Source organism: Lampris incognitus, chromosome 9 (assembly GCF_029633865.1).
Source record: "Lampris incognitus isolate fLamInc1 chromosome 9, fLamInc1.hap2, whole genome shotgun sequence".
NCBI classification, from domain to species: domain Eukaryota; kingdom Metazoa; phylum Chordata; class Actinopteri; order Lampriformes; family Lampridae; genus Lampris; species Lampris incognitus.
In genome coordinates this window covers 126,222-139,254 of record NC_079219.1, presented here as the reverse complement: position 1 = coordinate 139,254, position 13,033 = coordinate 126,222, and the positions used below count along the sequence as shown (strand labels likewise).

General features: G+C 43.6%; 2 non-coding genes across 2 annotated transcripts; both read left to right on the top strand.

Annotated features, from left to right (window-relative positions):
* Nucleotides 1-2,013: 2,013 nt before the first annotated feature.
* LOC130118714 (small nucleolar RNA U3) lies at nucleotides 2,014-2,226 on the top strand. Its single transcript, XR_008810784.1, has one exon. It is a non-coding gene; the product is annotated as a small nucleolar RNA U3 (small nucleolar RNA).
* A 3,770-nt stretch (nucleotides 2,227-5,996) lies between these two features.
* On the top strand, nucleotides 5,997-6,209 carry LOC130118704 (small nucleolar RNA U3). The gene has a single exon (XR_008810775.1). It is a non-coding gene; the product is annotated as a small nucleolar RNA U3 (small nucleolar RNA).
* Nucleotides 6,210-13,033: the final 6,824 nt, after the last annotated feature.

Here is a 13,033-nt window from a genome sequence, read left to right as displayed (position 1 = left end):
GCCGTCCATTAATTATATCCAAGACTTTCACTCCGAGAAGCTTGGTACTTTCCATCAGAAATGCCATTGCCGTGGTTAGCTTGGCTACTGCGAAGAGTTCGTCTCTGTTGCTGTGGTATTCTCTGTGCGATTGTCTGCCTGAGCTGATAAAACCCTTACACTAAGCGAAACCTAGAAAGAGCCGTCTATTAAGTTTATCTAAGCCTTTCACTCCGAGAAGCTTGGTACTTTCCATCAGAAATGCCATTGCCGTGGTTAGCTTGGCTACTGCGAAGAGTTCGTCTCTGTTGCTGTGGTATTCTCTGTGCGATTGACTGCCTGAGCTGATCAAACCCTAACGCTAAGCGAAACATGTAGAAAGAGCTGTCCATTAATTTTATCCAAAACTTTCACTCCGAGTAGCTAGGTACTTTCCATCAGAAATGCCATTGCCGTGGTTAGCTTGGCTACTGCGAAGAGTTCGTCTCTGTTGCTGTGGTATTCTCTGTGCAATTGTCTGCCTGAGCTGATAAAACCCTTACACTAAGCGAAACATAAAGAGCCGTCCATTAATTTTATCCAAGACTTTCACTCCGAGAAGCTTGGTACTTTCCATCAGAAATGCCATTGCCGTGGTTAGCTTGGCTACTGCGAAGAGTTCGTCTCTGTTGCTGTGGTATTCTCTGTGCGATTGACTGCCTGAGCTGATAAAACCCTAACGCTAAGCGAAACATGTAGAAAGAGCTGTCCATTAATTTTATCCAAAACTTTCACTCCGAGTAGCTAGGTACTTTCCATCAGAAATGCCATTGCCGTGGTTAGCTTGGCTACTGCGAAGAGTTCGTCTCTGTTGCTGTGGTATTCTCTGTGCGATTGTCTGCCTGAGCTGATAAAACCCTTACACTAAGCGAAACATAAAGAGCCGTCCATTAATTTTATCCAAGACTTTCACTCCGAGAAGCTTGGTACTTTCCATCAGAAATGCCATTGCCGTGGTTAGCTTGGCTACTGCGAAGAGTTCGTCTCTGTTGCTGTGGTATTCTCTGTGCGATTGTCTGCCTGAGCTGATAAAACCCTTAAGCTAAGCAAAACCTAGAAAGAGCCGTCTATTAAGTTTATCTAAGCCTTTCACTCCGAGAAGCTTGGTACTTTCCATCAGAAATGCCATTGCCGTGGTTAGCTTGGTTACTGCGAAGAGTTCGTCTCTGTTGCTGTGGTATTCTCTGTGCGATTGACTGCCTGAGCTGATCAAACCCTAACGCTAAGCGAAACATGTAGAAAGAGCTGTCCATTAATTTTATCCAAAATTTTCACTCCGAGAAGCTTGGTACTTTCCATCAGAAATGCCATTGCCGTGGTTAGCTTGGCTACTGCGAAGAGTTCGTCTCTGTTGCTGTGGTATTCTCTGTGCGATTGTCTGCCTGAGCTGATAAAACCCTTAAGCTAAGCAAAACCTAGAAAGAGCCGTCTATTAATTTTATCTAAGCCTTTCACTCCGAGAAGCTTGGTACTTTCCATCAGAAATGCCATTGCCGTGGTTAGCTTGGCTACTGCGAAGAGTTCGTCTCTGTTGCTGTGGTATTCTCTGTGCGATTTACTGCCTGAGCTGATAAAACCCTAACGCTAAGCGAAACATGTAGAAAGAGCTGTCCATTAATTTTATCCAAATTTTCACTCCGAGAAGCTTGCTACTTTCCATCAGAAATGCCATTGCCGTGGTTAGCTTGGCTACTGCGAAGAGTTCGTCTCTGTTGCTGTGGTATTCTCTGTGCGATTGTCTGCCTGAGCTGATAAAACCCTTACACTAAGCGAAACATATAGAAAGAAACGTCCATTAATTTTATCCAAGACTTTCACTCCGAGAAGCTTGGTACTTTCCATCACAAATGCCATTGCCGTGGTTAGCTCTGCTATTGCGAAGAGTTCGTCTCTGTTGCTGTGGTATTCTCTGTGCGATTGTCTGCCTGAGATGATGAAACCCTTACCCCAACCATAACCGAAAGATATAGAGCCATCCGTAACGTTTAGCAAAACCTAATCCTACTTTCGGGGATAAGTTCTTTTAGTCTTATCGTGAGAAATGTTTTTCTAAAGTGAGTTCCGCCACCCACGATGATGAGCTGGGGTGCTTCTTCATGAGCGCTAATGTGGTACAGAGAAGTGGTTTAATCACAAGCTCTGTGCCTTAGATGATGTTCAATGTTCCTTTCATGGGAGCATCAAGAGAAGGGGCATGTTCTGAGTGGTAAAAAGGAAAAAAGTGCAGAAATTCATCAATTTGATCTAAACCTTAGTCTTAACTCTTAAAACATTAAATTGCAATTGCAGAAAAATTAAATTTAAAAACCAAAAACAAAAAAACACTTATTGTTCCAAACCCCACCAACAACATTTCAAGTTTAAAACGGGATAAAGTAATCAAGATATAAGACAATGGGAGATCAGTTGTAACGAATAAACACCCAAATTGCCCCTAGACTTAACCAATCAAACTCTATCCCTAACCGTAATCTTTGGGGTATTTCTAATCCAGCACTTGGGCATTGGCGGAGGTGCTCAGTTGACATGTGTTGGCTCTGGCATTCAACCCTAACCATAAAGTTAACCTAGTATTTTCAATCTGAAATGCCCTTGCCGTGGTTAGCTTGGCTACCGCGAAGAGTTGGTCTCTGTTGCTGTGGTATTCTCTGTGCGATTGACTGCCTGAGCTGACAAAACGCTAAGCGAAACATGTAGAAAGAGCCGTCCATTAATTTTATCCAAAACTTTCACTCCGAGAAGCTTGCTACTTTCCATCAGAAATGCCATTGCCGTGGTTAGCTTGGCTACTGCGAAGAGTTCGTCTCTGTTGCTGTGGTATTCTCTGTGCGATTGTCTGACTGAGCTGATAAAACCCTTACACTAAGCGAAACCTAGAAAGAGCCGTCCATTAATTTTATCCAAGTCTTTCACTCCGAGAAGCTTGGTACTTTCCATCAGAAATGCCATTGCCGTGGTTAGCTTGGCTACTGCGAAGAGTTCGTCTCTGTTGCTGTGGTATTCTCTGTGCGATTGTCTGCCTGAGCTGATAAAACCGTTAAGCTAAGCAAAACCTGGAAGGAGCCGTCTATTAAGTTTATCTAAGCCTTTCGCTCCGAGAAGCTTGGTACTTTCCATCAGAAATGCCATTGCCGTGGTTAGCTTGGCTACTGCGAAGAGTTCGTCTCTGTTGCTGTGGTGTTCTCTGTGCGATTGACTGCCTGAGCTGATCAAACCCTAACGCTAAGCGAAACATGTAGAAAGAGCTGTCCATTAATTTTATCCAAAACTTTCACTCCGAGAAGCTTGGTACTTTCCATCAGAAATGCCATTGCCGTGGTTAGCTTGGCTACTGCGAAGAGTTCATCTCTGTTGCTGTGGTATTCTCTGTGCGATTGTCTGCCTGAGCTGATAAAACCCTCACACTAAGCGAAACGTATAGAAAGAAACGTCCATTAATTTTATCCAAGACTTTAACTCCGAGAAGCTTGGTACTTTCCATCAGAAATGCCATTGCCGTGGTTAGCTTGGCTACTGCGAAGAGTTCGTCTCTGTTGCTGTGGTATTCTCTGTGCGATTGACTGCCTGAGCTGATAAAACCCTAACGCTAAGCGAAACATGTAGAAAGAGCTGTCCATTAATTTTATCCAAAACTTTCACTCCGAGTAGCTAGGTACTTTCCATCAGAAATGCCATTGCCGTGGTTAGCTTGGCTACTGCGAAGAGTTCGTCTCTGTTGCTGTGGTATTCTCTGTGCGATTGTCTGCCTGAGCTGATAAAACCCTTAAGCTAAGCAAAACCTAGAAAGAGCCGTCTATTAAGTTTATCTAAGCCTTTCACTCCGAGAAGCTTGGTACTTTCCATCAGAAATGCCATTGCCGTGGTTAGCTTGGCTACTGCGAAGAGTTCGTCTCTGTTGCTGTGGTATTCTCTGTGCGATTGTCTGCCTGAGCTGATAAAACCCTTACACTAAGCGAAACCTAGAAAGAGCCGTCTATTAATTTTATCTAAGTCTTTCACTCCGAGAAGCTTGGTACTTTCCATCAGAAATGCCATTGCCGTGGTTAGCTTGGCTACTGCGAAGAGTTCGTCTCTGTTGCTGTGGTATTCTCTGTGCGATTGTCTGCCTGAGCTGATAAAACCCTTACACTAAGCGAAACCTAGAAAGAGCCGTCTATTAATTTTATCCAAAACTTTCACTGCAAGAAACTTGATACTTTCCATCAGGAATGCCATTGCAATAGTTAGCTTGGCTACTACAAAGAGTTGGTCTCTGTTGCTGTGGTATTCTCTGTGCGATTGTCTGCCTGAGCTGATAAAACCCTTACACTAAGCGAAACCTAGAAAGAGCCGTCTATTAATTTTATCCAAAACTTTCACTGCAAGAAACTTGATACTTTCCATCAGGAATGCCATTGCAATAGTTAGCTTGGCTACTACAAAGAGTTGGTCTCTGTTGCTGTGGTATTCTCTGTGCGATTGTCTGTCTGAGCTTATAAAACCCTTACACTAAGCGAAACGTATAGAAAGAAACGTCCAGTAATTTTATCCAAAACTTTTACTGTGAGAAGTTTGGTACTTTCCATCAGAAATGCCATTGCCGTGGTTAGCTTGTCTACTGCGAAGAGTTAGTCTGTTGCTGTGGTATTCTCTGTGCGATTGTCTGCCTGAGCTGATAAAACCCTTACACTAAGCGAAACATAAAGAGCCGTCCATTAATTATATCCAAGACTTTCACTCCGAGAAGCTTGGTACTTTCCATCAGAAATGCCATTGCCGTGGTTAGCTTGGCTACTGCGATGAGTTCGTCTCTGTTGCTGTGGTATTCTCTGTGCGATTGTCTGCCTGAGCTGATAAAACCCTTACACTAAGCGAAACCTAGAAAGAGCCGTCTATTAATTTTATCTAAGTCTTTCACTCCGAGAAGCTTGGTACTTTCCATCAGAAATGCCATTGCCGTGGTTAGCTTGGCTACTGCGAAGAGTTCGTCTCTGTTGCTGTGGTATTCTCTGTGCGATTGACTGCCTGAGCTGATAAAACCCTAACGCTAAGCGAAACATGTAGAAAGAGCTGTCCATTAATTTTATCCAAAACTTTCACTCCGAGTAGCTAGGTACTTTCCATCAGAAATGCCATTGCCGTGGTTAGCTTGGCTACTGCGAAGAGTTCGTCTCTGTTGCTGTGGTATTCTCTGTGCGATTGTCTGCCTGAGCTGATAAAACCCTTACACTAAGCGAAACATAAAGAGCCGTCCATTAATTTTATCCAAGACTTTCACTCCGAGAAGCTTGGTACTTTCCATCAGAAATGCCATTGCCGTGGTTAGCTTGGCTACTGCGAAGAGTTCGTCTCTGTTGCTGTGGTATTCTCTGTGCGATTGTCTGCCTGAGCTGATAAAACCCTTAAGCTAAGCAAAACCTAGAAAGAGCCGTCTATTAATTTTATCTAAGCCTTTCACTCCGAGAAGCTTGGTACTTTCCATCAGAAATGCCATTGCCGTGGTTAGCTTGGCTACTGCGAAGAGTTCGTCTCTGTTGCTGTGGTATTCTCTGTGCGATTGACTGCCTGAGCTGATAAAACCCTAACGCTAAGCGAAACATGTAGAAAGAGCTGTCCATTAATTTTATCCAAAATTTTCACTCCGAGAAGCTTGCTACTTTCCATCAGAAATGCCATTGCCGTGGTTAGCTTGGCTACTGCGAAGAGTTCGTCTCTGTTGCTGTGGTATTCTCTGTGCAATTGTCTGCCTGAGCTGATAAAACCCTTACACTAAGCGAAACATATAGAAAGAAACGTCCATTAATTTTATCCAAGACTTTCACTCCGAGAGGCTTGGTACTTTCCATCACAAATGCCATTGCCGTGGTTAGCTCTGCTATTGCGAAGAGTTCGTCTCTGTTGCTGTGGTATTCTCTGTGCGATTGTCTGCCTGAGATGATGAAACCCTTACCCCAACCATAACCGAAAGATATAGAGCCATCCGTAACGTTTAGCAAAACCTAATCCTACTTTCGGGGATAAGTTCTTTTAGTGTTATCGTGAGAAATGTTTTTCTAAAGTGAGTTCCGCCACCCACGATGATGAGCTGGGGTGCTTCTTCCTGAGCGCTAATGTGGTACAGAGAAGTGGTTTAATCACAAGCTCTGTGCCTTAGATGATGTTCAATGTTCCTTTCATGGGAGCATCAAGAGAAGGGGCATGTTCTGAGTGGTAAAAAGGAAAAAAGTGCAGAAATTCATCAATTTGATCTAAACCTTAGTCTTAACTCTTAAAACATTAAATTGCAATTGCAGAAAAATTAAATTTAAAAACCAAAAACAAAAAAACACTTGTATTGTTCCAAACCCCACCAACAACATTTCAAGTTTAAAACGGGATAAAGTAATCAAGATATAAGACAATGGGAGATCAGTTGTAACGAATAAACACCCAAATTGCCCCTAGACTTAACCAATCAAACTCTATCCCTAACCGTAATCTTTGGGGTATTTCTAATCCAGCACTTGGGCATTGGCGGAGGTGCTCAGTTGACATGTGTTGGCTCTGGCATTCAACCCTAACCATAAAGTTAACCTAGTATTTTCAATCTGAAATGCCCTTGCCGTGGTTAGCTTGGCTACCGCGAAGAGTTGGTCTCTGTTGCTGTGGTATTCTCTGTGCGATTGACTGCCTGAGCTGACAAAACGCTAAGCGAAACATGTAGAAAGAGCCGTCCATTAATTTTATCCAAAACTTTCACTCCGAGAAGCTTGCTACTTTCCATCAGAAATGCCATTGCCGTGGTTAGCTTGGCTACTGCGAAGAGTTCGTCTCTGTTGCTGTGGTATTCTCTGTGCGATTGTCTGACTGAGCTGATAAAACCCTTACACTAAGCGAAACCTAGAAAGAGCCGTCCATTAATTTTATCCAAGTCTTTCACTCCGAGAAGCTTGGTACTTTCCATCAGAAATGCCATTGCCGTGGTTAGCTTGGCTACTGCGAAGAGTTCGTCTCTGTTGCTGTGGTATTCTCTGTGCGATTGTCTGCCTGAGCTGATAAAACCGTTAAGCTAAGCAAAACCTGGAAGGAGCCGTCTATTAAGTTTATCTAAGCCTTTCACTCCGAGAAGCTTGGTACTTTCCATCAGAAATGCCATTGCCGTGGTTAGCTTGGCTACTGCGAAGAGTTCGTCTCTGTTGCTGTGGTGTTCTCTGTGCGATTGACTGCCTGAGCTGATCAAACCCTAACGCTAAGCGAAACATGTAGAAAGAGCTGTCCATTAATTTTATCCAAAACTTTCACTCCGAGAAGCTTGGTACTTTCCATCAGAAATGCCATTGCCGTGGTTAGCTTGGCTACTGCGAAGAGTTCATATCTGTTGCTGTGGTATTCTCTGTGCGATTGTCTGCCTGAGCTGATAAAACCCTCACACTAAGCGAAACGTATAGAAAGAAACGTCCATTAATTTTATCCAAGACTTTAACTCCGAGAAGCTTGGTACTTTCCATCAGAAATGCCATTGCCGTGGTTAGCTTGGCTACTGCGAAGAGTTCGTCTCTGTTGCTGTGGTATTCTCTGTGCGATTGACTGCCTGAGCTGATAAAACCCTAACGCTAAGCGAAACATGTAGAAAGAGCTGTCCATTAATTTTATCCAAAACTTTCACTCCGAGTAGCTAGGTACTTTCCATCAGAAATGCCATTGCCGTGGTTAGCTTGGCTACTGCGAAGAGTTCGTCTCTGTTGCTGTGGTATTCTCTGTGCGATTGTCTGCCTGAGCTGATAAAACCCTTACACTAAGCGAAACATAAAGAGCCGTCCATTAATTTTATCCAAGACTTTCACTCCGAGAAGCTTGGTACTTTCCATCAGAAATGCCATTGCCGTGGTTAGCTTGGCTACTGCGAAGAGTTCGTCTCTGTTGCTGTGGTATTCTCTGTGCGATTGTCTGCCTGAGCTGATAAAACCCTTAAGCTAAGCAAAACCTAGAAAGAGCCGTCTATTAAGTTTATCTAAGCCTTTCACTCCGAGAAGCTTGGTACTTTCCATCAGAAATGCCATTGCCGTGGTTAGCTTGGCTACTGCGAAGAGTTCGTCTCTGTTGCTGTGGTATTCTCTGTGCGATTGACTGCCTGAGCTGATCAAACCCTAACGCTAAGCGAAACATGTAGAAAGAGCTGTCCATTAATTTTATCCAAAACTTTCACTCCGAGAAGCTTGGTACTTTCCATCAGAAATGCCATTGCCGTGGTTAGCTTGGCTACTGCGAAGAGTTCATCTCTGTTGCTGTGGTATTCTCTGTGCGATTGTCTGCCTGAGCTGATAAAACCCTCACACTAAGCGAAACGTATAGAAAGAAACGTCCATTAATTTTATCCAAGACTTTAACTCCGAGAAGCTTGGTACTTTCCATCAGAAATGCCATTGCCGTGGTTAGCTTGGCTACTGCGAAGAGTTCGTCTCTGTTGCTGTGGTATTCTCTGTGCGATTGTCTGCCTGAGCTGATAAAACCCTTACACTAAGCGAAACCTAGAAAGAGCCGTCTATTAATTTTATCCAAAACTTTCACTCCGAGAAGCTTGGTACTTTCCATCAGAAATGCCATTGCCGTGGTTAGCTTGGCTACTGCGAAGAGTTCGTCTCTGTTGCTGTGGTATTCTCTGTGCGATTGTCTGACTGAGCTGATAAAACCCTTACACTAAGCGAAACCTAGAAAGAGCCGTCCATTAATTTTATCCAAGTCTTTCACTCCGAGAAGCTTGGTACTTTCCATCAGAAATGCCATTGCCGTGGTTAGCTTGGCTACTGCGAAGAGTTCGTCTCTGTTGCTGTGGTATTCTCTGTGCGATTGTCTGCCTGAGCTGATAAAACCGTTAAGCTAAGCAAAACCTGGAAGGAGCCGTCTATTAAGTTTATCTAAGCCTTTCGCTCCGAGAAGCTTGGTACTTTCCATCAGAAATGCCATTGCCGTGGTTAGCTTGGCTACTGCGAAGAGTTCGTCTCTGTTGCTGTGGTGTTCTCTGTGCGATTGACTGCCTGAGCTGATCAAACCCTAACGCTAAGCGAAACATGTAGAAAGAGCTGTCCATTAATTTTATCCAAAACTTTCACTCCGAGAAGCTTGGTACTTTCCATCAGAAATGCCATTGCCGTGGTTAGCTTGGCTACTGCGAAGAGTTCATATCTGTTGCTGTGGTATTCTCTGTGCGATTGTCTGCCTGAGCTGATAAAACCCTCACACTAAGCGAAACGTATAGAAAGAAACGTCCATTAATTTTATCCAAGACTTTAACTCCGAGAAGCTTGGTACTTTCCATCAGAAATGCCATTGCCGTGGTTAGCTTGGCTACTGCGAAGAGTTCGTCTCTGTTGCTGTGGTATTCTCTGTGCGATTGACTGCCTGAGCTGATAAAACCCTAACGCTAAGCGAAACATGTAGAAAGAGCTGTCCATTAATTTTATCCAAAACTTTCACTCCGAGTAGCTAGGTACTTTCCATCAGAAATGCCATTGCCGTGGTTAGCTTGGCTACTGCGAAGAGTTCGTCTCTGTTGCTGTGGTATTCTCTGTGCGATTGTCTGCCTGAGCTGATAAAACCCTTAAGCTAAGCAAAACCTAGAAAGAGCCGTCTATTAAGTTTATCTAAGCCTTTCACTCCGAGAAGCTTGGTACTTTCCATCAGAAATGCCATTGCCGTGGTTAGCTTGGCTACTGCGAAGAGTTGGTCTCTGTTGCTGTGGTATTCTCTGTGCGATTGTCTGCCTGAGCTGATAAAACCCTTACACTAAGCGAAACCTAGAAAGAGCCGTCTATTAATTTTATCTAAGTCTTTCACTCCGAGAAGCTTGGTACTTTCCATCAGAAATGCCATTGCCGTGGTTAGCTTGGCTACTGCGAAGAGTTCGTCTCTGTTGCTGTGGTATTCTCTGTGCGATTGTCTGCCTGAGCTGATAAAACCCTTACACTAAGCGAAACCTAGAAAGAGCCGTCTATTAATTTTATCTAAAACTTTCACTGCAAGAAACTTGATACTTTCCATCAGGAATGCCATTGCAATAGTTAGCTTGGCTACTACAAAGAGTTGGTCTCTGTTGCTGTGGTATTCTCTGTGCGATTGTCTGCCTGAGCTGCTAAAACCCTTACACTAAGCGAAACCTAGAAAGAGCCGTCTATTAATTTTATCCAAAACTTTCACTGCAAGAAACTTGATACTTTCCATCAGGAATGCCATTGCAATAGTTAGCTTGGCTACTACAAAGAGTTGGTCTCTGTTGCTGTGGTATTCTCTGTGCGATTGTCTGTCTGAGCTTATAAAACCCTTACACTAAGCGAAACGTATAGAAAGAAACGTCCAGTAATTTTATCCAAAACTTTTACTGTGAGAAGTTTGGTACTTTCCATCAGAAATGCCATTGCCGTGGTTAGCTTGTCTACTGCGAAGAGTTAGTCTGTTGCTGTGGTATTCTCTGTGCGATTGTCTGCCTGAGCTGATAAAACCCTTACACTAAGCGAAACATAAAGAGCCGTCCATTAATTATATCCAAGACTTTCACTCCGAGAAGCTTGGTACTTTCCATCAGAAATGCCATTGCCGTGGTTAGCTTGGCTACTGCGATGAGTTCGTCTCTGTTGCTGTGGTATTCTCTGTGCGATTGTCTGCCTGAGCTGATAAAACCCTTACACTAAGCGAAACCTAGAAAGAGCCGTCTATTAATTTTATCTAAGTCTTTCACTCCGAGAAGCTTGGTACTTTCCATCAGAAATGCCATTGCCGTGGTTAGCTTGGCTACTGCGAAGAGTTCATCTCTGTTGCTGTGGTATTCTCTGTGCGATTGTCTGCCTGAGCTGATAAAACCCTCACACTAAGCGAAACGTATAGAAAGAAACGTCCATTAATTTTATCCAAGACTTTAACTCCGAGAAGCTTGGTACTTTCCATCAGAAATGCCATTGCCGTGGTTAGCTTGGCTACTGCGAAGAGTTCGTCTCTGTTGCTGTGGTATTCTCTGTGCGATTGACTGCCTGAGCTGATAAAACCCTAACGCTAAGCGAAACATGTAGAAAGAGCTGTCCATTAATTTTATCCAAAACTTTCACTCCGAGTAGCTAGGTACTTTCCATCAGAAATGCCATTGCCGTGGTTAGCTTGGCTACTGCGAAGAGTTCGTCTCTGTTGCTGTGGTATTCTCTGTGCGATTGTCTGCCTGAGCTGATAAAACCCTTAAGCTAAGCAAAACCTAGAAAGAGCCGTCTATTAAGTTTATCTAAGCCTTTCACTCCGAGAAGCTTGGTACTTTCCATCAGAAATGCCATTGCCGTGGTTAGCTTGGCTACTGCGAAGAGTTCGTCTCTGTTGCTGTGGTATTCTCTGTGCGATTGTCTGCCTGAGCTGATAAAACCCTTACACTAAGCGAAACCTAGAAAGAGCCGTCTATTAATTTTATCTAAGTCTTTCACTCCGAGAAGCTTGGTACTTTCCATCAGAAATGCCATTGCCGTGGTTAGCTTGGCTACTGCGAAGAGTTCGTCTCTGTTGCTGTGGTATTCTCTGTGCGATTGTCTGCCTGAGCTGATAAAACCCTTACACTAAGCGAAACCTAGAAAGAGCCGTCTATTAATTTTATCCAAAACTTTCACTGCAAGAAACTTGATACTTTCCATCAGGAATGCCATTGCAATAGTTAGCTTGGCTACTACAAAGAGTTGGTCTCTGTTGCTGTGGTATTCTCTGTGCGATTGTCTGCCTGAGCTGATAAAACCCTTACACTAAGCGAAACCTAGAAAGAGCCGTCTATTAATTTTATCCAAAACTTTCACTGCAAGAAACTTGATACTTTCCATCAGGAATGCCATTGCAATAGTTAGCTTGGCTACTACAAAGAGTTGGTCTCTGTTGCTGTGGTATTCTCTGTGCGATTGTCTGTCTGAGCTTATAAAACCCTTACACTAAGCGAAACGTATAGAAAGAAACGTCCAGTAATTTTATCCAAAACTTTTACTGTGAGAAGTTTGGTACTTTCCATCAGAAATGCCATTGCCGTGGTTAGCTTGTCTACTGCGAAGAGTTAGTCTGTTGCTGTGGTATTCTCTGTGCGATTGTCTGCCTGAGCTGATAAAACCCTTACACTAAGCGAAACATAAAGAGCCGTCCATTAATTATATCCAAGACTTTCACTCCGAGAAGCTTGGTACTTTCCATCAGAAATGCCATTGCCGTGGTTAGCTTGGCTACTGCGATGAGTTCGTCTCTGTTGCTGTGGTATTCTCTGTGCGATTGTCTGCCTGAGCTGATAAAACCCTTACACTAAGCGAAACCTAGAAAGAGCCGTCTATTAATTTTATCTAAGTCTTTCACTCCGAGAAGCTTGGTACTTTCCATCAGAAATGCCATTGCCGTGGTTAGCTTGGCTACTGCGAAGAGTTCGTCTCTGTTGCTGTGGTATTCTCTGTGCGATTGACTGCCTGAGCTGATAAAACCCTAACGCTAAGCGAAACATGTAGAAAGAGCTGTCCATTAATTTTATCCAAAACTTTCACTCCGAGTAGCTAGGTACTTTCCATCAGAAATGCCATTGCCGTGGTTAGCTTGGCTACTGCGAAGAGTTCGTCTCTGTTGCTGTGGTATTCTCTGTGCGATTGTCTGCCTGAGCTGATAAAACCCTTACACTAAGCGAAACATAAAGAGCCGTCCATTAATTTTATCCAAGACTTTCACTCCGAGAAGCTTGGTACTTTCCATCAGAAATGCCATTGCCGTGGTTAGCTTGGCTACTGCGAAGAGTTCGTCTCTGTTGCTGTGGTATTCTCTGTGCGATTGTCTGCCTGAGCTGATAAAACCCTTAAGCTAAGCAAAACCTAGAAAGAGCCGTCTATTAATTTTATCTAAGCCTTTCACTCCGAGAAGCTTGGTACTTTCCATCAGAAATGCCATTGCCGTGGTTAGCTTGGCTACTGCGAAGAGTTCGTCTCTGTTGCTGTGGTATTCTCTGTGCGATTGACTGCCTGAGCTGATAAAACCCTAACGCTAAGCGAAACATGTAGAAAGAGCTGTCCATTAA